The sequence below is a fragment of the Dendrobates tinctorius genome, unplaced genomic scaffold (genome assembly GCF_039654945.1).
Source record: "Dendrobates tinctorius isolate UK_male_01 unplaced genomic scaffold, ASM3965494v1 ptg000004l, whole genome shotgun sequence".
Classification (NCBI taxonomy): Eukaryota; Metazoa; Chordata; class Amphibia; order Anura; family Dendrobatidae; genus Dendrobates; species Dendrobates tinctorius.
In genome coordinates, this window is record NW_027361672.1 from 5,849,330 (window position 1) to 5,875,494 (window position 26,165).

Sequence of the window (26,165 nt, forward strand, 5' to 3'; positions counted from 1 at the left end):
TTGCCATTTTCCTCTGAGTTAGTGCCTCTGTTTTTGCAACAGGTGGTTCGCTTGCACGGGATTCCTGAGAACATTGTATCTGACAGAGGAGTTCAATTTGTGTCTAAATTTTGGAGGACGTTCTGTTCCAAGTTGGAAATTCAGTTGTCCTTCTCCTCTGCTTTTCACCCTCAGACCAATGGGCAGACAGAGAGAACAAACCAGACCTTGGAGTCGTATTTGAGATGTTTTATTTCCGCTGATCAGGATGATTGGGTTTCATTTTTGCCCTTGGCCGAATTTGCTTTAAATAATAGAGCTAGTTCTGCCACTTTGATGTCACCTTTTTTTTGTAACTTTGGTTTTCACCCTCGATTTTCTTCAGGGCAGGTGGAGCCTTCTGCCTGCCCAGGTGTTGACACTGTGGTGGAGAGAATGCACCAGATCTGGGACCAAGTGGTGGATAAGTTATCTCTCTCCCAGGAAAAGGCCCAGCGGTTTTCCAATCGACATAGGACCATTGGTCCCCAGCTTAAGATTGGTGATATGGTGTGGTTATCATCAAAAAATATTGCTATGAAGGTGGCTTCTCCTAAGTTTAAGCCTAGATTTATTGGACCTTACAAGATTTTGGAGATTATTAATCCGGTCTCTTTTCGTTTGGCTCTTCCTGTCACATTTAAGATCCATAATGTGTTCCATAAGTCCTTGTTGAAGAGGTTTGTTGAGCCAGTTTTGCCTGAGGTGGCACCTCCGGACCCTGTATTGGTTGAAGGTAACTTGGAATATGAGGTACAGAAAATTCTGGATTCCCGTCTGGCTAGACGGAGACTCCAGTATTTGGTTAAGTGGAAGGGTTATGGTCAGGAGGATAATTCCTGGGTCTCTGCCTCTGATATTCATGCCAAAAGATTGGTGCGTGCCTTTCATCGGGCTCACCCTGATCGCCCTGGTAGCGTTGTTGAGGGTTCGGTGACCCCTCCTCAAGGGAGGGGTACTGTTGTGAGTTCATTTTCCCCTCCGTCACTGAGGCCTGGTGAACTCCCTATTCTAGTGAAGGAAGGTAGTGAGCCTGATTATCAGACACCTGGGACTAATGAAGACGATTGGCTGAGTGAAGTCACTGACTGGATTTAAGGCAGCCTACGCCCTTTCTGCCCTGCGGGTGATTTCTCTGTGGACTCTTGGACACCAGTCTGATTCCTGCTCTCCTAAAGCTAAGTTTTCTGTTTTGCCTTTTTGCATCTAAGATTTGTTTTTGTTTTTCTTGCTTTTTGGATTCTGCCACTCCCTGCTGGAGTGTGCAGTGTTCCGTGAGCTCTGTCTTCTGAAGGTACCTGAGTGCTGATTTAGTTTTTGAAGCTTAGTTGCTTCAGGGCCATTTTTATTTCAGCTTGTTGGCTTTTGTCTCTGATAGGGTTTTGGCAGATTGCAGACAGCAGCCTTCCTATCCGTTCCTATCTAGGTAGTTTTTGGGCCACGTCTTTGCTCAGCCTGTCTTTCTGTCTGTGTAAGTGTTTTCATCTTGCTTCACCGTCATTATATGTGGGGGGCTGCCTATTGCTTTGGGGTCTGCTCTGGGGCAGTTAGATTTCCCCTTTCCTTCTTTAGGCCTATGTATCTCTCCGGCTGTGATCGAGGGGTCTAGGTCATCGTAGGAACCCCCCACGGCTACTGCTAGTTGTGTTGATAGGTTCAGGGGTCTGCAATCTGATAGTTGACAACTTCTCTGGTTTTCAGGACTTAGCTAGCATTTCTGTTTTTGCCTCCTACGGTGACTCAATCATAACACTAGATACTTTACCAGATTGAAGGGTTTTGCTACAAAACTCATCCTTTGAAGTATACCTCCAGATATAAAAAAATATAGTGTAGAAGCCTGTTCTTAAACCCTTTCATAAGAAATTTTACCCTAAACAGCAGCTTGGACTTGATGCCATCTGTGGTGTCCACCAAGTTTCCATCTGAAGTGGTGTACAACATGATTACATTGAAAGACTTCATAGACAACATGGACTATGGCCAAAACATGCTGCTCTATAGAACAAAAGCTTTATTTTAAGTTATTTAAAATGATTGCAGGGCGTTCTCCTGAACAATAATTGTTTTCTGTATAACTCGAGGTATGCTTTAAGCCCTGAAATAGTAAAAGTCATTCATGCCCTAAGGCAGCAAAGCAAATCATACCACGTTGCTTGACTGTTGCCATGTACCTGCTGTTCATTGCCATACTCCAGAAATAATTGGCCCAGTGTTACCCCAAGAGATCCACTTTTGACTTATCTGTCCATTATAAGATGCAGTTTTGGGATCTTCCAGGAGTTGGTTTTAATTCATTATTTTGGGTTCACTGAAAATGCTGGTAGCTAGTATTAATACAATCTAGTGATCTAGTGAGATATCTGCTGGTCTTCAGCAACAGAACAACGCATTTCGAGTCTCTCTGTCCTTCAGAGAAAGGATAACTTCATTCATAGGCATGCCATGATTGAAATTATAATTTTTCTGGATAGCCAATTAAGGCTTCTTTTCACACAGAAGTATTTACATCACATAGATTTTTTTTTGGCTTCCAGTGTACAAACTGTTGTTGGATACACATCATAAAATGACACAAAATGTCACGGGATGACGTTCTGCTCTGCCAGTTAAATTGAATCTTGGTGAGCTGGGACCTACACATCGCACCACACGCTGTCTTTTAATTTCAGAATTGGCACCATCCAATATATTCCTTTAAGTTAGATTCACAGATGCTGATTACATTTATTGCATAAATTAGTTCATTATTGAAATAAGGTCATTTGAGCCCACAAACCATTAGCATGAAAACTATTAGCATAATTTCATAAGCTAATAAACCAAGTACAGGAGAAGGAATTAAGAAGTTCTCCGCGATAAGTGTTTCTACAGAGATTAAAGAACACAATTTTCTTATGCATATATTAACATTTTAAAAGTGAATTCATGCAAAAGCAATCGTTCTTGCATATATAAATCTGTTTTTTCTTTAATAATCTCCATATTTGGTCTCTAGAGCTATTTTAAAAAGATTACTTTTTGGATGAATTTTAATGGTTTTAAAACAATCTGACAGGAACCTTTTTTAGGGTCTGATAAAGATGATTTACCTGTCTGAGTTGTGTCTCACTAGATTTGATGAGCTCCATTTAAAAGATGCAGGCAAAAGACTTATTCCTAATTTTGAAGCAGCAAGGTAATGGTCTTTACAAAGATAAGCACAAATCACACAGAATCTTAAAACGAGGATCCGCAAGAGGTGCTCAAATTAGTATTTCAGTAATTATAGAAATATAGACTTCTCATAAATGAACGCAGGACATTGTACTCCCAAAAGTGATACATTAGCTGCCAATTCTACCGCTGTCAACAGTCATTTCCATACCAGAAACTCTTCATTAATTGAGTTAGGATACCACACTTTTCCTAAATTTGACATTATTTTCAAAATAGATCAGGATTTCTCTGTTGCAGATCTATTAGTTCACTGAATGTTAAACTGTGCATAACCCGCCCACGCCACTGATCGGCAACTTTCTGTGTACACTGTGCATAGGCAGGAAGCTGTAAATCAGTGGTAGGGGAAGCTTTATAGAGAGCTCATGAATATGGAAGACTACATGGCAGCAGGTTTACTAGTCTTCTAGTGATAATCTTCTGCTGATAAAACACAGATTTGATCAAAACTACAACAAGGAGTAAGTGATACATCACTGGAATCAGCGTCAGTTTGTCTACATTATTGTGCTCTCAAATTATGTGGCAGAAACTCGTGACAGATTCCCTTCAAAGGAATATTATTATAATATTATGTTGCCTGCAGTACAGTAATGCAATGTGAGAATTTGGAGGGTTACTATTCATAAATAAATCATTCTGGAGATTGCATTGTCTGTAATGCATACATTACTTATTTGTCAACCTTCTACTAAATTGACTGCATATTGAGGAACTAAAGAGAGTAAGGAAACTATCATAGCTTGACTCCAGGACTCGGTCCAGTGATCTCTGGCTGTGGGTTGGTTTCCCTGTTTGACCACAGCCTGTGTTGTCTGTGTCCAACAACTGATAATGCTCTTGTCTTTGCTTTGCTGTGTTGCATCTATGCAGGAGTTTTCCCTTCCTGGTTTTGGTTTGTCCTATCACATCTTGGGAGTGGCTTTTTATATCCTCCTTGCACATGCAGATTTTGCTGGCAATATTCCAAGTCAGATAGATGTTTGGAGTCCGAGCTTCCCAGTGAAGGATTACCTTGCTAATGTTTTGTCTATTGTTTCTGCTGTCGATTTACTACATTCAGGTTCTGTGGGTTTTAATATATATCAAAGGTGCTTTTGGGCTCCTTTCTTTTCCTTCTTTCATTTATGATTGTGTGAAAACGTCTTTAGCCCTTTGTCTCACCCTCTGTGTGCACTCTGTTCTGTTGTTGTGGTTTTGAGTGGGGGCACCATAGTATTATTTTAGGGTGCCACTTACTACAGTACTAAGCCGCCCTTGGAGGTGACATTCACACTGTACTGCGTGTCTCTCTTTATGAATGAGGTTTCCATTGTCCAGCATCTGCTCAAAATTCTAAGACCACCATAACTAATTCCCAGTGTCAGGTGCAGTGGTGTACAGCACCACCAATAGAATCGTGAGCATGTAAAGATGGGTTCTTTGTAGTCACAGCTCACATTTTACAATGTGGAAGCCTGGCTTTGGATAATCTCAACCAAGCTACTTCCCTTATTTCCAAAACCTAAAATGGAAGCAAAATGAAGAAATACCCTGCTGTAGGTAAGCAAGACAGTGTTTACTATACACCTTATGTCATTTATATGCACTATAACATTTTACTTACTTACAGCAGGGTATTTGCTCATTTTGTTTCTATCTTAGGTCCTGTTTGTTTAATAGCCAGTGTGAACATGTTCCTATACGTTGCATGCACGCTAACTTATACGCTGGCTCATTTTTTTCAGTTTTTTTCTTTTTTAGGTTTTTGTACTCACAAACAAGGAAGAGGCCTTCCTTTCTTTGAACTGTGCATTTACCGTCAATATGGCCATGTGAGGGCTTATTTCTTGCAGGACGAGTTGCACTTTTGAATGACTCCATTGGTTTTACTTTGTCATGTACTAGAAAACGGGAAAAAAATTCCAAGTACGGTGAAATTGCAAAAAAAAAAGTGCAGTCCCACACTTGTTTTTGGTTTGGCTATTTGCTAGGTTCACTAAATGCTAAAACTGATCTGCCATTATGATTCTTCAGGTCATTACGAGTTCATAGACAGCGAACATGTCTACGTTCTTTTTTATCTAAGTGGTGAAAAAAATTCCAAACTTTGCTTAAAAAAAAAAAATTGCTCCACTTTCCGAGATCCGTAGCGTCTCCATTTTTCATGATCTCAGGTTGAGTGTGGGCTTATTTTTTTGCACGCTGAGCTGACGTTTTTAATGATACCATTTTAGTGCAGATACGATCTTTTGATCACCCATTATTGCATTTTAATGCAATGTCGTGGCAAAAAAAAAAGTAATTCTGGCATATTGATTTTTTTTCCCCGTATAGCGATCAGGTTAAGGCTGGTTTCACATTTGCGTCTTTTTGCGCTGGAAAAAAATGCATACATGCGCATGCGCTTTTCCCCCCTATATTTAACATGGTCGCGCATACCTGCGCATTGGCATGCGCACGTATGCGTTTTTCGTGCGCTGCGTTTTTTTGTGGCGTGCGATTTTATTTTCCAGACGCTACATGTTGCATTTTTTGGTCCACCCAACCACTTCAAAAAAGCGCATGCACACGTATGCGCACGTTTTGCTCTAAAAAAGACCATTATGGCCTATGGAGGCACATACGTGCGCACTGGCATGCGCATGTATGCGTTTTTTTAGCGCTGCGGTTTTTTTTTTTGGTGTCCACTATTTAGACAAGTTATAAAATTCCAAAGTCCAAAAAAAAAGTCTATATAAAGGAGGTGTCTGCCAACACTGTACCACAACTACAGTGACAGATTGGAGAGCAGACATTGAGCAACGAACCCATCTTCTATCAGCGTCAAGAATGTGAGTATTATTACATCGTATGCCTGTCCTTTTAAATTGTGTATGTACTAATGCTTTTTATTATTTTTACATGCAGTATGTCTTCGGAATCAGAATATTCCCCATCCCGGCAGGAATTGGCGCAAGCAGACCGTGAGGTGATTATTTTCGTGCATCTGGTAAGTATATCTGCTGCTACTCCAAATCTCTTACGTTTTTTTTTTTTAAGACATCATCATCTTCTCCAGACGTGACTACTGAGGGCGAACAGCAGGAGCAGCGAAGCCAAGTCCCGGTGGTGATACGGAATGTATGTATCAAATGATTTGTAATGTTCTTTATTTTTTATCTTCTATATTTCATCTTTTCTGTATTTTTTTTTTGGTAACTTTTTATTCAATTTAAATTTGATTATTCAAATGAATGTGTTTTGTCTAGGTACCACAACGGGATGAAGACGTCTACCTGGATAATGAGCAGCTCATCAGCCTGGTCCAGGAGCGTGCCCCGTTGTGGGACAGCCGTGACCGGCTGAACAAGGACAATGTGGTGACCCGGCGGCTATGGAATGAGGTGGCCGCAGCATTGATGGATGGCTGGGACAGCGCCACTGCATCCTCCAAAAAGGCGTTTAGTAAGTATTTCCCTGCTCTGTTATGCTGCAGTGACTATTGTCCTTGATGTCACTGTTGGGTTTCATGCTAGATATATTCTAGCAGGAAACCCAACAGTGTCATCGGGCTCTACAGTGACTGCTTTGAGTATTGTATTGCTGTATTGTGCCGCAGTGACTATTGTCCTTGATGGCACTGTTGGGTTTAGTGATAGCATATGTCGTGCATCAAAAACACAAGTGACATGTTGTTGGTTTTTTTTTCCAACAGTGGACAAAGTCCGAACACGTTGGCGCTCGATCAAGGACCACTTCAACAGCGATGTTCGTGCTGAGGGCCAGGTTCGCAGTGGATCTGCGTCAAGGACAAGAACCCGATACCGTTACTATCATGCGTTGCAGTTCCTAAGACCTGTCCTTGCCACCAGAGCGTAAGTATTATAATTATTTTTTTTTATTTTTAATCTGTGATTTTCTAATCCACAGCTGATGCTTCTTGTAAAGGCATGATAGTAATGATTTTCCTTTCTTCAACAGCACCTGGAGCAGCACCCTGCAACCTGGTCCTGGAGCGGTCCTTTATCGGACGTCCTCTGACCTGTCCCAGCCATCCGACAGCCAGGAAGCACCTTGCAGGTCAGCCACACAGACAACTGGTGACCAGGAAGCTGGGCCATCAGGTGTTCCCCTGTCCCAGGTCTCTGCCACTGGTTATGCGGGCACTACCTGCCAGCGGCAGAGGGCCTTGGACAGGAATGTCTTGCCTGAGTTTATGCACTTGAGCGAGGCCTTTAATGCCAGTCTCAAGTCGCTGTCCGACAGAGTGGAAAGCGGTTTTGCACTCATGACACGTAGTTTTAACCACTTTGAACACCGCTTCAATTCTGTCGAACAGCGCCTTGACCGTCTGGAGGCCGACCTCAACAGACCAGCGCACCATTTTTTTAGTAAGATTGAAAAGGGCATGGCAGAACACCTTAGTCCTGAGCAACAGCTGAATGTGCTGCAGGCCTGCAACAATGCTTTCTTGCAGGCTATGCAGCATAATCGGTATGGGCAGCAGTCAGTAGTGGCATTTCCACCTGTGCCACCATTGACTCGCTTCACCTCACTACCAACTTGTGCTGCATACCACTGCATGGACACCTCTATTCAAAGCCAGGACACCCACCATTACACCACCACAAGTCTGAGAACAGCTGGTCAGTTCACCAACACCACCATGGCAAGCGCTGCTCCTGTCTGGAGCACCACAGCCACCCCCATGCATGCTTGGAGCACAGCCACCACTCCGCAAATGTGGAACAGCCCTGCCGCTACAACAACATGTAGTAGCCCTGACACCACCACTCCGCAAACTTGGACCATCACTGCCACCACCAGTCCTCCTGCAAGGACGAGCACTGCCACCGCCACCACACAGCAGCAGCAGCCATCACAGCAGCAGCAGCCGCCAGAGCAGCAGCCACAGTAGCAGCAGCCACAGCTGCAGACGGGGGCCCTACATTCTATATTTGCCCCAAGTACAAGGCGACATCAAGCAAGGCGGGCATTGGGCCCAAGTAGGTCCAGGCAGTCAAGTTTGCAGAGACAAGCACTTCGTTCCAATGTCCCTGAACCTCTTTCATCTCCTCAAACTGTTTCTACTGCAAGTCCCATAACTGGACTCCCATCCCCCTCAAGTTTTTTGGCCCCTTCCCCTAGAACACCTTCTTCAACAGTTAGTTCTGCATCTTCCCTGCACACCCCCAATTTGCAACCATCTGCCCCCAAATGCAAAAAAAAATATTGTTTTTTTTAAATATTTCTGTTTCAAAATAAATTTACAATTTCTGGTTCACCATAACAAAGTTTGATTTATGTTTTTGGCGCCGCTCACACACACTGCGCCGTACACACAATGCGACTTAAACTTTGCAAGGTGTCATAAAAAGTGTTTGGAGGATTGGCTGTTTTTACCATCCTCATTTCACTTATTGTGATTCTAGGCAAGGTGATTCTAGGCAAGATGGATTATTGATATACCTTGTAATTAAAAACATACTTGTGTGCTTAGAATCCACTGATGGGTAAAATACACGTCATATGTTAATATGTTACATACCAAGGCCTAGTATAAGTGTAAAATAAACGTAATCTGTTAATATGTTACATACCAAGGCCTAGTATAATAACTAGCATTTTACCAACTAGGATCTGGTTTCCAGAAACACAAACTGGTGAAACTCAGTAAAAAAAAAAGGCGAGCTTCTTTCTTTCAAAATGAATGAATCTCCAACTTGTTTTCCACTGGTTGGACAAGTTTTATTTGAAACTAATTTGGTTTCATGAAACCCGATCCAAACAAAGTCGCTCATTGTCATAATCAGAACTATTTATCAATCATATGCCCAGGTTAATACACATATCATATTTAACCTGCAGCTTTGCTTATCAATATATTTAACGCAGACTAGCGATGCTGCATTTTAATTTGTGTATTTACCTGCGCAGGTGTGAGAACATCATGAATTCACAGGTATACATGGGAAGTTTTTTATTTTATTGGAGTGTAAAAAACATAGTGCACTCGGTACTGGTATCAAATAAGGTTTTTTATTAACAAACACAAACGAACATTATTACACCATTTCATCTTGCCAGTGCACCCGTCCTACATCAGAAATAAAGTAGGCCGCAAATTGGTCCCTCATTTGGCCAACTTCAACGGATGACCTGAGAGGGTGCTGAGTGAATTCAGGCAATGGGTTAGGAGCATCATCGTCCAGTTCAAAGGTCGGGTGCTCTTTAGCCATCACAAAATTATGTAGAACCACACATGCCTTCACCACCTCATCGACCGTTTGAAGTTTAAGATTTATGTCTGTGCCGAGAATTCGCCATCTTGAGACAAGAATCCCAAAAGCCCACTCAACAGTTCTTCTGGCCCTGGTCAGCCTGTAATTAAATATTTTTTTGGTGTGGTCCAAGTCCCGGCTGGAGTAGGGTTTCAGTAAGTTTGCGCACATTTGAAAAGCCTCATCCCCAACCATTACAAAGGGCAGTGGCGGAGCTACGGTGTGAGGAAGAGGCCGTGGCATAGGGAAATAAAATTGGTTGCCATACAACCTCTGGCCCATGTCTGAGTTTTTAAAAGCCTGTGAGTCATTACCACGGCCAAATGCCCCAATGTCCACTGCTACAAACATACATCCGGCATCTGCAATGGCAATGAGTACTATTGAAAAGTACTTTTTGTAATTATAGTACTCAGATCCTGTTCTTTTGGGTTTGATGATCCGTATGTGTTTACCATCAACAGCTCCCAAACAGTTGGGGAAATTGCATACTGTCCAGAATTTGTCAGCAATTTCCATCCACTTTTCAGCGGTGGGCAGGGGCATAAATTCTGGACAAAGAACATTCCAGAGAGCCCGGCAGGTGTCCGCAACAATTCCAGACAAGGTAGAGATACCAATACGGTACTGGAAGTGTAGTGAAGATAGGGTTTCTCCAGTCGCCAGGAATCTGTGAACAGAGAAAGAAGTAAAATTAATATTTCTGTATATTATTTTGTAAAACTATAAAATATTAGTACATTCACGAAAAATAATTACCCAAGGTTTTGAATACTACATGTAAAAAAAAACCATCAGACCGCACCCCTTGGTTTTTAAATATTACGTACCGTAATGTCACCAGTAGTCGTTCCTCAGGAGGAATCGCACGACGGAGCTGTGTGTCCTGTCACCGGATGGATTGTTGGACACGAGCAAGCAAATCCCTGAAGCTTTCTTGGGACATCCGGATATAATCTGTAAATTTCTCTGGGTTTGCCTGTAGCACACTGTAGAGGGTGTGGTATGCCCCACGGCTCTCACGGAGTTCAACTTTCGGATGTATCCACATACGCCGCCGCTGCCGTCTTCGCTGCCTCTCTCTCTTCCTTTGTTCATGGCAAGCAACTGCATACGCCTGAGCCATCGCGATGTCCAAATCCAAGTTTGGAGAAAACTCTTCCAGCGCAGATCCATGTTGACACAAGAACAATCAAGCAAATCTGAAGAATACTGTAGACAGGGTCTATATATTAACATACCACACCGACATTGATGTCCCATTGGTCTTGTGTGTTGTTGAATGTTTTTTTTTTTTTCTGGGTGTGGACCAAAAAATGTGTAAAAAAATGCAAACGCACTAAAAACGCATACAAACGCATAAAAACACTGCAATTTTTTCCTGCATGCGCATAAAAATGCTTGAAAAAAACGCAGCGCTTGTATGCATTTGTATGCGTTTTTTCTATGCGTTTTTTTGCGCAAAAAATGCGCTGCAAAAAAAAGCAAGTGTGAAATTAGCCTAATCCTTTTTTTTATTGATAGATCGGGCGAAAGGGGGGTGATTTGAACTTTTATATTTTTTTTATTTTTTTAAAACTATTTTTCTTTAACTTTTGGCATGCTTCAATAGCCTTCATGGGAGGCTAGATGCTGTCATAGCCCGATCGGCTCTGCTACATAGATGCGATGCTCAGATCGCCTTTACGTAGCAGAATTACAGACTTGCTATGAGCGCCAACCACAGGATGGCACTTATAACAATCTGGCATCAACAACCAAGGAGACCTCTGGTTGTCATGCCGACACACCGGTAACCTGCGATCACATGACGCGGGTTACCGGTGAGTATATTTCCGGCCCGATGGCTGGAAACGCTTGTTAAAGGCTGAGTTTGACAACGATATTTAACTAGTTAATAGCCGCGGGCGGATCTCGATTCTGCCCGTGGCTACTGTGGGCACACATCAGCTGTTCAAAACAGCTGACATGTCCCGTCTTTGAGGTGGGCTCACTGCCGGTGCGGGATACTGCCATCGGACGTACTATACCGTCCGATGGCAGTAAGGAGTTAAATGGCTTCCCATAGCTGAGTGTCAAGAGTTGGGTCTCGGTCCTGCTCTGCCCTTATTCCCATTGACCTAATTTTTGAAACATGGTAAGGTTTTCATATTAGAGACCGTCCTGTTTTTGGTACACCATGATGCGGTATGATGGCTTTTACAATTTTTAATCAAAAACTGTATACTAAGCACCCTATGTTATTCATATGCACTATTGCTTTTCACTTGCAGCAGGGTATTTGCTTATTTTCTTTCCATCTTAGACTCTGTCTATTTAATGGTCAGTGTGAACATGCTCCTACACTTTGCATGCATACCAGTTTATGCTCCGGCACATTTTTCTCAGTTTTTCTTTTATTTCCAGTAAAGGGAAATCTAATGGCTTATCTTATCTATGGCTTGCAGTATTCTAAAGCAGGGTTCCCCAACTCCAGTCCTCAAGGCCCACCAACAGGTCATGTTTTCAGGATTTCCCTTGTATTGTACAGGTAATGCAATTATCACCTGGGCAATACTAAGGAAATCCTGAATAATAATAATAATAATCTTTATTTATATTATTTATATATATATTATATTATAAAGATTATTATTGTAAAGGTGATGCAATTATCACCTGGGCAATACTAAGGAAATCCTGAAAACATGACCTGTTGGTGGGCCTTGAGGACTGTAGTTGGGGAACCCTGCTCTAAAGGTACCGTTATATTTAGCGATGCACCAGCGATCCCGACAACGATACGACCCGGTCAGGATCGCTGGTGCATCGCTAAATGGTCACTAGTGAGCTGCCAAACAGGCAGATCTCACCAGCGATGCAGCAGCGGTCGGCGGTCGCTCGTACCTGTCACACGGCAGGGCTGATGACATCTTCCTCCCGCGTCCATGAGTCCCTCGTTGGCGCCAGCAGGAAGCCGACGATGAGAGATGGACCAGGACGATCTTACGCGATCAGGGATAACCAGCGGGGTGCCGGGTCGGAGGTAAGTGTCACATGTAGCGAGATCGCTAGCAATATCGCTGTTGCGTCACAAAATCGGTGACGCTTTAGCGATATCGCTAGCGATCTCACTATGTGTGAAGGGGGCTTAATTTTCTGTTGGTGTTGCTGCACTGAATGAGACAAAGTCCTGTAAGGGCATGGTTTCCCAAGAATCGGGGCAGATGCTGTCTGAGCTCCTCACTAACCTTCAAAAAAAGTAACTGAAATACTTAAAAGTGGACTTAGTACAAATTGTGCTTAAAACACCCAGGATCATGCCTGAAGTTTACTCAAGAAGAGGATTTACAGAACCCTTCAAAATCTCTCCTGCTGAACCCCGGATTGCAGCAAGCTCAGGCTGCATAACCTCAGCAGTGATGATGTCGCGCAAGCAGGAGAGTGATCTCTGTCCTAAGAAGAACCTCACAGCTTCATCTCCGACACCTGACATAAAGATAAGTCTTAATTAGACCCCTAAAGGAGACTCCGACTCAAGACTGGATGAGCTTGATGTGGCAAAGCAAGTCTCTCCCGTCAAAAGGGCAGGACCACGGACACTGCAGGTCCTGTGTCAGACACTTGGGTCGCCCAGTCCGAGACTTCACCCAGGGCTGTGGAGTACTCGGTACCGGGCCGGTGTCAGGGGGAGATGTGTCACAGCAGCGGTGACCCGGTCCGTGGCCCTGGGCGCCCAATATCAATGGCGGATGATGTTTGTAATGTAGTTTATATGGAAAGTTCGTGACGCCACCCGTGGTGTTTGGCAAGTAAGATGTTAAGCCAACGCTGCTTGCTGATCCACTGGGACTGATGGTGTGATGCAACAAAGATGGTGTAGCTCCCCACAGGTGGAGCTGTAGTCCCAGGGCAGTGTAGGCGCTATGGATGAGGATAGGTGCAGGACGGTGTGGATGCTGGTACCCAGATGTAGCGGTGCTGAAGGTGTTAGTGACGAATGAATGGAGGACACCAGAGCCTGCAGTTTCAAAGCTTTACTCACAGTTCACTGGTGCCTGCCTCCGTGCTGTGTCCTCCGGGGTAGAGACTCAATCAACCTCCCGGGCAAGTCAGGGCTCTCCTCTCCAACACTCCGCCAACATGTGCATTTCCTGAACGACTCCTCTATTGCGCCTTTTAGTGTGAAGAACTCCAGTACCGTGGTTCTCTGAAGTTCCTCCTGTCAGATGTTCCTAACAACTCTACTTGTATGACAGAAAGCTGGAGCCTGCTTCGGGGACTCCCTTCTCCTGAATCCCAGCTCTCTATTCGGTTGCTGTTGTGTCCCAAGTCTTAGATGGGAGTAGTGCATTTACTGCCAACTACTCCACCGGTGTCTGCTGCAGAACCATAAGTGTCCATACAACCTCGGGGACCGGGCCCTGGCCTTGCGCTGAGAACCTATAGGCAGGGTTCCTATCCAACCCACTCCTCCTCTCTGTTCTCCTACTCCTTTGTTCCACACTGTTCCTTCTCTCTCTCATGGAAGCTTAGGTTGCAGTCCTTCATCTCTCCACCTTTCTTACTTTCCCGTGCCAGCTGGCTCGGGTCACTGAGGCAGCTGCAGCACTCCTTCCTCCATCCCTTCTTCCAGGGATCCCCCACTCCTCACTGAGTGGCTTCCCACTCCGCCGACCTTCTGGCAGACTAACCTGTAATTCTAAACTTTCCCACTCTTTTATATGAATCTCAACTCCACCCACCTCCCAGCACATCTCGTGTTACGAAGCAAGGAATCACCAGAGGTGCTCTGCTACCCTCTAAGCATGAGCCGCAATGTGATTAGTGCTGAACTATCCTGTGTGTGGGATGCAGGAGTTGGAGTGCGGAAAGGAGCTCCCAACTTACCAGGATAGTGGGGCACTATACCTTAGGAGAAGGTGCAGTACCTCTGTGGCGACTGAGCCTCAGGGGCGCCACACACTGGCGAGACACTAATACTGGGCCGCAACAGTGAGACAGTTACAGAGCCACAGAGCTGTATCTCCTGTCACTTAGGGGCTGAAGAGAGGTTAGACTTTTCCATGATGCCTATGGAGAGACGTCCTGTCAAGCAGTATGAGGAAAATAAATATTGCAAGCTCAGCGCCAGTCCAGAGCAGGGCACAAGTGAGGGTGACGTGGAAAGAAGAGAACAAGCAGCATACCTTTTGGGGAATCCTATGGGCTTATGCCAGAGGATCGGACATTAATGGACTTATCCTTCTACAACCCCTAAAGGGAAGTTTTAGGGGGTAACTGACCATGGCCATGGATTTATACACTCCACAGCGCCATCTTGGTAGAGACAATTTTTTTTCTCTAGCCGGCACCATTTTGAGACATAATTTTTTAGCTCTGAATTTATTTATACCAGCAAATAAAATAATTAAATGCACATTATAAATGCAATCATGCTTCAGCGCAGGTTCCACGAGCGCCTGCCTGCTGAAAGTGATTTATTTTTTTTCAATATATAATATTCAGTATGTAAACTAAGAGGCAGGTCAGTGAGGGATCAGTGACCTGTCAGAAAGCATACATATGGATGCATAGGCAGAGCACCACATGAAGACCCCCCACAGGCCGGCCCGGGGCATGAGCATATCATTAACTCAAAACGGAAAATAAAGATTAAACAACGACCACAAGACGGATTTAATCAACTAAGGTATCACTTTAATCAATATAATGCCACCAACTGTACACTGTCTGTAAGTTACTGAGCACAATCCTGCTGACAGGTTCCCTTTAAAAAGAAAAGGAATCACTGAGACCTCTTGGGATGCCCAGAACTTTGACTAGCTAATATATCCCAATCCGTTTGACTTTCTGAATGTATCCTCAAATAACACATTGTCACTTATTCGAATTAACATCCTTATATTATTATGATCAGCTACATATACAGTGGGTACTGAAAGTATTCCGACCCCTTTACATTTTTCACTCTTTGTTTCATTGCAACCATTAGGTAAATTCAAAAAAGTTCATTTTTTTTCTCATTAATGTACACTCTGCACCCCATCTTGACTGAAAAAAACAGAAATGTAGACATTTTTGCAAATTTATTAAAAAAGAAAAACTGAAATATCACATGGTCATAAGTATTTCGACCCTTTGCTCAGACAACTCATATTTAAGTCACGTGCTGTCCATTTCCTTGTGATCCTCCTTGAGATGGTTCTACTCCGTCATTGGGGTCCAGCAGGGTTTAATTAAACTAATAGGACTTGATTTGTAAAGGCACACACCTGTCTATAAAAGACCTCACAGCTCCCAGTGCATGTCAGACCAAATGAGAATCATGAGGTCAAAGGCACTGGCCAAGAAGCTCAGAGACAGAATTGTGGCAATGCACAGATCTAGTCAGAGGTGTATCTAGGCTTTCTGGCAAGGATTCGGTTCAGCGCCCCCCCACCCCAAGCACACATGCGATTTGCACACTTAGTCATATACCGATGAGCTGCTCTCCCTAATGCTCTCAATGTTCAGTGAAAAACTGAGAGAAGCAGGAAGAGAAGCTCGTTGTCACAGGACCATAAGTATGGGAGTCACATATGTGTGAAGAGTCCATGTCTAATGACTGATGGAACCTGCAGAGCTGAATCCTGACATTGCAGGTTTTCTGAATTCTCACAACGAATGCACTGCACACAATTAGGATTCTCCCTTACCCGGTGCAAGGGTACGGGGTCATGTCAGCACAAGCATGCGATTTATATACATCTGGCCACATTCTGACAAGACGTGCCCGACCTCGCTCCTTTCATTTTCATTGAGTGAGGCCACATGTCTAGTCAGCATGTGACCGCATGTATATAAATTACTGGCACAAGAGAATCCTAGCATTGTTCAGTGAGCACTGTGAGGATTCAGAAGTCTGCAGTCACATAGAATGACTGCAGACTCAGCACTGACCTGGAAACCCCTTTAATGCTCCTAACATAAATAATAATATGAGAATTAGTCAGTTTCACAAATAATATTTACTTCCAGGTACTTTATAGATGATGCTGTCTCTGAAGTTGTTCTCCTTTTCTTCATCTTGTCCAGACTCCATGATGAGTTTTCTCATCCACAGCCATCTCTGCAGCCTTCCATGTTCTCCGGTCTTCTGCAGCAACTCTCCACATGATGCCCTTAAAGATAGAAGTGTCATTATAATGCTTCTGAATAAAAATACTGTATCTGCCCTACGCTAAGCCCCTGAATAAATACACTGCCCCTCACTATATTGTCTGCACAAAATATGACCCCACATTGTCCTTCTTTTGGTACATGCTCTTCACACTGACCTCTCCTTTCCAGACTGGGATACCTTTTCACACTGTCCTCTCACACTGTGTCCTACCTATAGGGCTCAGTCTTTATACTGTACCTTTTCATCACACTCTCCCTCCTTGGTATACTGTCCCCTCCTGGCTGTACCCTTACACTGTCCCCACCATGCTATGCCCCCACTACTCAGTCTCTATTCTGTGCCCACTCACTTTTCTCCCCCATACTGTCGCCTAACCCTGTTCCCCTCCCTCCTCATGCTGTCTCCTCTCACATCCCCCGTTCACCATACTGTCTCCTCATATATTTACCCCTCACTCTCTATACTGTCTGCTTACACATACCCCTGACTCCCCATACTGTGTCTGCACGCATCCCATCACCCTCATTCCCCATACTGTGTCCACATACATTTTTCCCATCACTACTCATACTGTGTCCACACACATTCACCCGTTTGCTCCACATACTATCTACATCCATCCCCCCACTCACCATACTGTGTCTGCACCCAACCCCGATACTGTTTCCTCATACATGCCCTCATGCATACATGCTCCTCATTTTGTCCTCAAAGCTCCCCACACACATTAAATTCCCCCATCCCCACTCCAAATCTCTCCACACACATTAAATTCCCCCATCCCCACTCCAACTCTCCCCACAAACATTAACTACCCCCATCCCCACTCCAAATCTCCCCACACAATAAATCCCCCATCCCCACTACAAATCCCTCCACACACATTAAATCCCCTAATCCCCACTCCAAATCTCTCCACACACATTAAATCCCCCACCCCTACTCCAAATCTCCCCACACATTAAGTACCCCATCCTTACTCCAAATCCCCCCACACATTAAGTACCCCCAATCCCTACTCCAAACCTCCCAGCACATTAAATAACCCCATCCCTACTCCAAATCCCCACCACACATTAAATAACCCCCATCCCCCACTCCAAATCCCCCACACATTAAGTACCCCCATCCCTACTCCAAATCTCCCCACACATTATGTACCCCCCATAATCTTCGGTGGTTTCTTCAGCTCCCGAGTGGAGCACTTACCACTGATGCTCTTTGCGGTTCTGGGCGCCAGTGAGTGACAATAGCAGTGTGATCACATGATCTGATCATGCTGCTGGCATCTCTCTGACCCAGTGGTCAGAGCTTCAAGTGTACTCGCGTCTGTAAGCTGTGAGTACAATTGATCCCTGGGAGATGGCGTGCTGCAGCTTCTCTGTGCCGGCTCAGTTTGACAGCTGACACAGAGAATGACCGACTCCCAGTTTGGGGGGCGGCAGAATGCAGCTGCCGGGGGAGACACTGCAGACCGCCGCATTAGGTGGCCCGACTGCGCCCTGCTGCCGGCTGCATCCGGGGCACATGCCCCGGCTGCCTCCCCTAGATATGCCTCTGGATCTAGTCAAGGTTACAAAAGAATTTCTGCAGTACTCAAGGTTCCTAAGAGCACAATGGCCTCCATAATCCTTAAATGGAAGAAGTTTGGGACCACCAGAATTCTTCCTAGACCTGGCCATCCAGCTGAGCTCCACAGATGCAGTAGGGAGATGGAAGAAAGTTTCACAAAGTCAACTATCACTGCAGCCCTCCACCAGTCGGGCCTTTATGGCAGAGTGGCCCGATGGAAGCCTCTCCTCAGTACCAGATATATTAAAACCCACATAGAGTTTGCTAAAAAACACATGAAGGACTCCCAGACTATGAGAAATAAGATTTTATGGTCTGATGAGACGAAAATAGAACTTTTTGGTGATAATTTTAAGCGGTATGTGTGGAGAATACCAGGCACTGCTCATCACCTGCCCAATACAATCCCAACAGTGAAACATGGAGGTGGCAGCTTCATGCTATGGGGTGTTTTTCAGCTGCAGGGACAGGCCGACTGGTTGCCATTGAAGGAAACATGAATGCGGCCAAGTACAGAGATATCCTGGATGAAAACCTCTTCCAGAGTGCTCTGGACCTCAGACTTGGCGAAGGTTCACCTTCCAAAAAGACAATGACCCTAAGCACACAGCTAAAATAACAAAGGATTATCTTCAGAACAACTCTGTGGCCATTCTTGACTGGCCCAGCCAGAGCCCTGACCTAAACCCAATTGAGCATCTCTGGAGAAACCTGAAAATGGCTGTCACAACGTTCACCATCCAACCTGTCAGAACTGGAGAGGATCTGCAAGGAAGAATGGCAGAGGATCCCCAAATCAAGGTGTGAAAAACTTGTTGCATCATTTCCAAGAAGACTCATGGCTGTACTAGCTCAAAAGGGTGCTTCTATTCAATACTGAGCAAAGGGTCTAAATACTTATGACCATGTGATATTTCAGTTTTTCTTGTTTAATAAATTTGCAAAAATGCCTACATTTCTGTTTTTTTCTGTCAAGATGGAGTGCAGAGTGTACATTAATGAGTAAAAAAATGAACTTCTTTAAATTTACCAAATGGCTGCAATGAAACAAAAAGTGAAAAATTTAAAGGGGTCTTTCGGTACCCACTGTATGTTACTCTTACAATGAGTGTCCACTCCAAGACTCACCTTTAATGTCCTTGAACCGAACTTTCTCCCTACCAGTGTTGCATGTAGCAACTAGTTAAAATATTGTATTTTATTAACTTGTCTTATTTCTCACTTCCAAAAAGAAAAAAATTTGACTGGAGCCGCAAACCATAGACAAATATAGAGTTAAAAATCAAGACTTTATTTAGACTATAGTTTAAAACAATGTACACAAATCAATACCAAGTATAGACAAATAACCTAAAATTTGGTAGGTGAGCTACTGTGGAAGAAAACCCAGTATAATTAAATTCCTATAATGCATCTACTGCAAAAATTGTGTCAATACATGACTCAATGCATGAATGAAAAGTTGAACTATTAAATATTTTAATAAATGCATAGAAAAAGTACATCAATATATATCCCAATACAGGTATAAGGAACATTATAGGTGTGCATGTATAACTTTGCACTTGTAGATGGTTACAAATAGGGAGGTTCTATCAATATAATATATATGACTTTAAATAAATTATCCCAATATAAATTTATAAAGCTAACCAAATAATCATAAACACATAAATAAGCCAGTGTCAGTTTGTTAAAGCTTGACAAGTAAGCAGTTATAGATACCCAAAAGTGCAATAAAGGTAGGTATTTCCCATAAGAAAATTCACTAGTAAAGATTTGTAAACATCATAGATTATTAATAATGAAATTACATAGCAAGCTCACTCACCAAGCACCCGACGTGCGTTTCACCAATACTTCTTCAGGGGTGCAAAATATTGTCTATTGTGTTTTACTAACTTGTCTTATTTCTCACTTCTAGCATGCTATTTACCAATTAGCTCCAATAATTTAATACTATTATTTTTGTTTTACTTCTATTAAACATAGCGTGCAACAAGGACTAAACTATAATCAGAAATATGCATAATTTCTAAGACATTATACCTATACACTTGTTTTCTCGCTTCCCTATTTTTTATAAGGATTACCTTCCTTTCGCCTTCCTTTCCCTTCCTCCTTTCCCCCCCTCAAAAATGTGTCTTCTTTCCTTCCCCTTCTCTTTTCTTTTGGTTTATATATTGTGCATTTGTGATTACTGTTTGCTTAAAAAGTTAAAATAATAAAAACATTGGAACAAGAAAGAGTGCTGTAAATTGCACTACGGGCAGCTGGACGAGAAACTGCATGCCACATTGGATTGGACCCAAGTGTTGAGGAAGGCAACACTCGGGCCAAGAAAAAGGAGGCCGTATGTTAGGGCCTGAGGCACTTCTTATGGAGGCTTTGTAAGGAAACCATCAGCCACAGTTAACTGTAGCAACGGAAGAGTCTGTAGCATTGCCTACGACCAACATCATTGCTGATATAAACTGACTATATGTCTTTTTAATGAGAAACTTTAACCATATGCTTCTGAACCTTGTAAATATGTTACTGTAGGAACCTCCGATGTCCCCCTTTTATTATTCCTCACCATCTCACATGTACACAGTGAAATAAAACACATCTGGACTCGCTAACACTTTACCACTTTCCTAACTCTGGTCTAGTGATCTGGTGATTTCCTATATCTTAACTGACACATGGGTCATTTAGAAAGAAATCATATAAAGTATTTCATTTTTTATTATACTGTGTATTATTAGAATAGTGAATCGTTTTTTTTAGATGAATAATAAAAGCAATGAAATATGTTTTTAAATAGACTCACATAAAAAAGGTATCACAGGATGTCTTATTTTGACATATTTATATAAAAATATTTGAAATGACCACAAATGACCCTTAATATGACAGCTATATTTTGCATACTTGCTTCCTTGCTGTGTTCTGGAAAACTTGTAAACTTAAGACTACTAGAATAGTCTTCATGAACATAAATCTACAAGTAAAAATACAAATTTCCATGATAAAAATAACAATTCTTAAAATATAAGACTATCTTGCCACACAAAAGACAAAGCACTAACTGATCTCCTAACCAGGTTCTGCCACAGGTTCACTTTGAGAACAAGAACCCAGTGATCTGTGATGGCAGTATCTCAAAATTATTATTTATTATCACTAAGTTGTGTATTATTTCAAGACAGTAAAACAAACTGCGGCAAATACCTATTTCCTCATTGGTTGGCAATGCTGGGAGAACATAGTGGCACAGCAACTAATGGAGGTTAAGTTCTCCTATGAGGCACAAAACATGGTATTTCCACTTCACTTTCGGTGGTGCCCTTGCTTACATTTCCCAAAACACACTTGAATATAAGTGCTAAAAGCTTTCTCGGATTAATTACACAGGGGCCTTCAGGCAAACCTATGAGTAGTGCTGATTAGAAGGGTACATTGCTTTGCATCAATTAATGCAAATCAATAATTCCACTTTGAAGGGAACATGTCAGCTGATGCATGTTGTCCAAACCGTGGGCAGCAAGTATCAGCCATTGGCTGTCGGATCACAGCCATGTGTTTTTATCTCCAAAATGCCAAACCGTTTACTGTTAATAACCATCAGGGCTCGGGCTGCATGGGTGACTAGTTGTATAGGAGGATCCCTGGTGGCTTCACCGTGGACCTGCCTGTACGACTAGTTACCCGCACAACTCAGTCCCCGTCAGCTATTTAAAAGTATGTTTGTTTCTGTATGTAAGAGTATATTTGTTACATAATTATATTCCCATTACCCAGCTATTCTATGTACTTATTACAAGACATATGACCCCATTACATTTTTTATGTAATTTGTAGTGTGCATTCAAGATAGGGATCCTTACCAATGCAGTACCTACTTTTAAGCACTTTCACTCTACGGACCCCACCTATTATACTACAATACAATCCATTACGTTTCGAGACTGAACAAACCAAACAAAATTACAGGCCTCAAGGCAGACAAATTTCCACTACATGCCATCATTAATCAGGGTCACTGTCTGCATGCAGAACCTCCTTGATTCCATCAGTTACCTCTCCCAGGTTTTAGTATAACCCCACTAAACCTGTCCTGGCTCCCTTCTAAGCTGATATTTTCACATTCCTAGCAGACCCACAATATTGAACACTGTAAAGCTAACTGCTAATGCTCCAGCCCACACATGGTTCCCCAATCTGTACACTTTGATGGCTGGGATTTTCCTCCAGCTCAACATCATCTTCACTCTTCAGGTATAGCTCAGCTACAATAAACTATCCTCTAACCCACCATTATATTTTCAACAGGATTTGAAAATGATATTGGAGAAGGCATTTGAAGATACCATCATATCCCAAAAATTGTTTGTTGCCCTATATGAAAAAAATGCCAACTATGTCTACATTTTACATGATTTCTAACCTGTACAAAATGTTATAAACCCGCCTGGAAGACCCGTAGTTGCAGGTAATGGCAGCCTATGCGAAACAGTAGGACAATTCATTGATTCAAATGTAAAACCAATAATTACGTCGGATGATCTACACTTGGACAGCAATGTTGGGATGGTCACAATTGATGTGAAGTGTATCTAAGCCTTTAAACTAAAGGACCATTATGGCACACCTGTGTCTTCAGACTGTTATTCAAGACTTTAGTTTGTTACGCACCTCCTCCTGTGGACACCGTGTTCCTCGCTTCTGTCCCTTTTGCACTGCTGACTTTACTGCATCCATCCTGCTGGTCCCACGTTCCTGAGGGTGTCTCGTCCTCAAACTCCACGTGTCATCCTGCCAGCTGCACCAACATTCGGGGCCCGTATACCCACCTTGGATCTGGGGCTTTGTGAGTCCAGGTGAACCATAACATCTGTCTTGTCTCACCGTATGTTGTCCTTTATAACAGACGGCTTTTCAGACTTAACTATTTAGAAATTTGCAGTAGAAGCCATTTTAGTGATTTTTGTAAGAGAACTTAGCCACATTGAACATGAAGAGCAGAAAGTACCCTGAGAAATATTGAATTACTGTCACACACAAAATCAAGCCCTCAAATGGCTAAATTAATGGAAAAATTAAATAGTTATGGCTCTTGGAATACAGCAATGAATAATGAATATCGTACATTGCTATGTCCTTAAGGTTTTTCAGGCTATTTGACATTTTTTCTGAACTTGCTAAAGAAAAAAATATACTGTATCAGTTAACTTGAGTTCCAAAAAACAATTACCGGTATGTCAATAGAATTTTTACTACTTCCATTTGCGACAGTATAAAAATTGTCTGCAACTAAAAATTACCACAGCAGCCAGAAAACAATTGAACAAAACATGGGAATTTAGTTGAGTTTGATGGATCGTTTGAAGTTTCAATTTGCCTGTGTCACCAAATTTTCCCTAAACCAGGAATTTTCCAGAACGCCTCTTATTGCCTGGAAAATGCCTGTATATCACTGAGGTACAGGAAAACATATAATCCATTTTATATCATGCAATCAAAGCCTTATTAATGCCCAGTGTCCTCAGTGTCCTCGGCTTATCTGGCTAGGGGAAGAAAGATGGTAATCGATTGGAATCAAGTGTTATTTCGAGTGATATGTATGGGTCTAACAATGAACTACTATAACAATGAAATGTGCATAAAAATGTATATTTTTTTTACAATACGCACACTTTGTGAGGTAGACAGTTGTGTTTTAATCAAGATTATGAAGTTTTTTTTGAATGGCTTACCCGGTTCGCATGCAGGACTAACACTTTTTGTGACACACAAATTTTGTTTCAGGATTTTTCTTTAGTGGCAAAATTAGGACCAAAGGGTATTAAATGCAATTTGTCAGCAGGTTTTTGCTGCTTAGCGGCTGAGACCCTGATTACAGCGATGTATCAATTAGTTTTCTGGGAGCAATAGTTGTGACAGAATCACAGTTTTCTCTGATACAAGATGTAGCAGAGGTCAGAATATAAAGCTCCTCCTGCAGCACTGATTGGCAGCTTTCACAATGTATATTGACAGAGCTGGTAATCATTGGTGGGGACATGAATGGACCAGTAAGTAGAATTGAGCGAATTTGTTCAGATTTAGTCCCCGAATCTGAATTTGCCATATTGATACCTTATTCGTGCTGAATGTATGTCTTATGATCGGTTTCGAACATAATCGGTAATGTCTACTCCCATTGACTCTAATGACGTACAGCTGTGTTTGACGAATATTGCAAAAACAATATTTGCTGCCGATCGTATTCAGAACCGAAACCGAACAACTTTGCTCAACTCTACCAGTAAGCATGAGGCAGCTAGTCTGATAGTGATAATCTCCTTCTGATTAAGCACTACATTTTTTGAAACAGAAATACACAGCCCATTCAGTGACACATCACTGGAATCTGTGTCTCGGCCCCTACCTTATACTGGATTCAGATTACACAACAAAAACATGCTGACAGATTCCCTTTAAACTGAAATTGTTTACAATGAGTGAGGAATAAAAAAGCTGTTTTAAAGGGAATCTGTCAGCAGGTTCTTGCTTTATAAACTGAGGACACTATAATATAGAAGCGGAGACATAAATTTCAGGAATGTGTCATTTATTAGGTTGGGCTCCATACAATGAAGGTTTTATCACCAGGATTATTATTATTACTTGGACCACAGTGCAAGCGAGCTCTGGTTCAACCACTCCCCCTCTTCTGATAAACAGCTCACCACTGTCAATAGAAATTATCCCAGAAAGCTGTGGGTTGGATGGGGTAAGCTTTTTGAGCTCTGCTGCATGCTACATCTAATAACTTTAAATGTATCACATCTGTTGCACCCAGTAAAGTAAGTGATAAATTGCTGGAATCGGGTTCTCTTTTCCTTCATTATGCTGCTCTCAGCTGAGGTAGCAAAAATCTGGTGACAGATTCTGTAAGATGCTGTTACTGCAGTATTTCACCGATCAATCAATTCCCAGTCACACTGACTCTGCAGGTCCAGCACCTCCCTATTACTTGAATGTTTGGATTACTAGTCACAAACTGAGACAACTACTGCAATTTTCAATATGTTTCAGCACTGCAGTAGTAAATCACAATCAGATTGGGCCTTTTTCTAACCCTAAAATGGAGCTGCTTGGCTGGCCCTCATCTTTTATAGTCTCTGTGCTTGGCTGCACTAGACCACATGATGTGATAGCTGCAGTGCATTATGGGAATATCTGCCGGATCTGCACCTGATGTCATTAACCCGCTCTCTGAGTATTCAGCAGTATGTGAAATGGTGCCAGGCTTTATTTTTGCTAATTAAGGCTGGTTTCACATTTGCTTTTTTTGCGCTGCGTTTTTGTGCATACGTGCGCATGCATTTTTTCCCCTATATTTAAAATGGGTGCGCATACGTGCGCATTGGCATGCGCATGTATGCGTTTTTTGTGCGCTGCGTTTTTTTTATGGTGTGCGTCCTTATTTTCCGGACGCTACATGTTGCATTTTTTGGTCCGCCCAACCGCTTTAAAAAAACGCATGCGCACGTATGCGCACGTTTTGTGCAAAAACTGACCATTATGGTCTATGGGTGTGCATACGTGCGCATTGGCATGCGCATGTATGCGGTTTTTTGCGCATGCGTTTTTTAGATGTCCACTGGTTAGACTAGTTATAAAGTTCCACACCCAAAAAAAGTCTATATAAAGGAGGTGTCTGCCAGCGCTGTACCACAACTATAGAGACATACTGGAGAGCAGAAAGACTGCAAGAAAAGAACCCATCTTCAATCCCAGCTTCAGCATCAAGAATGTGAGTATTATTACATCTAAAAATGTATGCCTGTCCTTTTAAATTGTATATGTACTAATGCGTTTATTATTTTTACATGCAGTATGTCTTCAGAATCTGAATATTCTCCATCCCGGCAGGAACTGGCGCAAGCAGACCGTGAGGTGATTATTTTCGTGCATTTGGTAAGTATATCTGCTGCTTC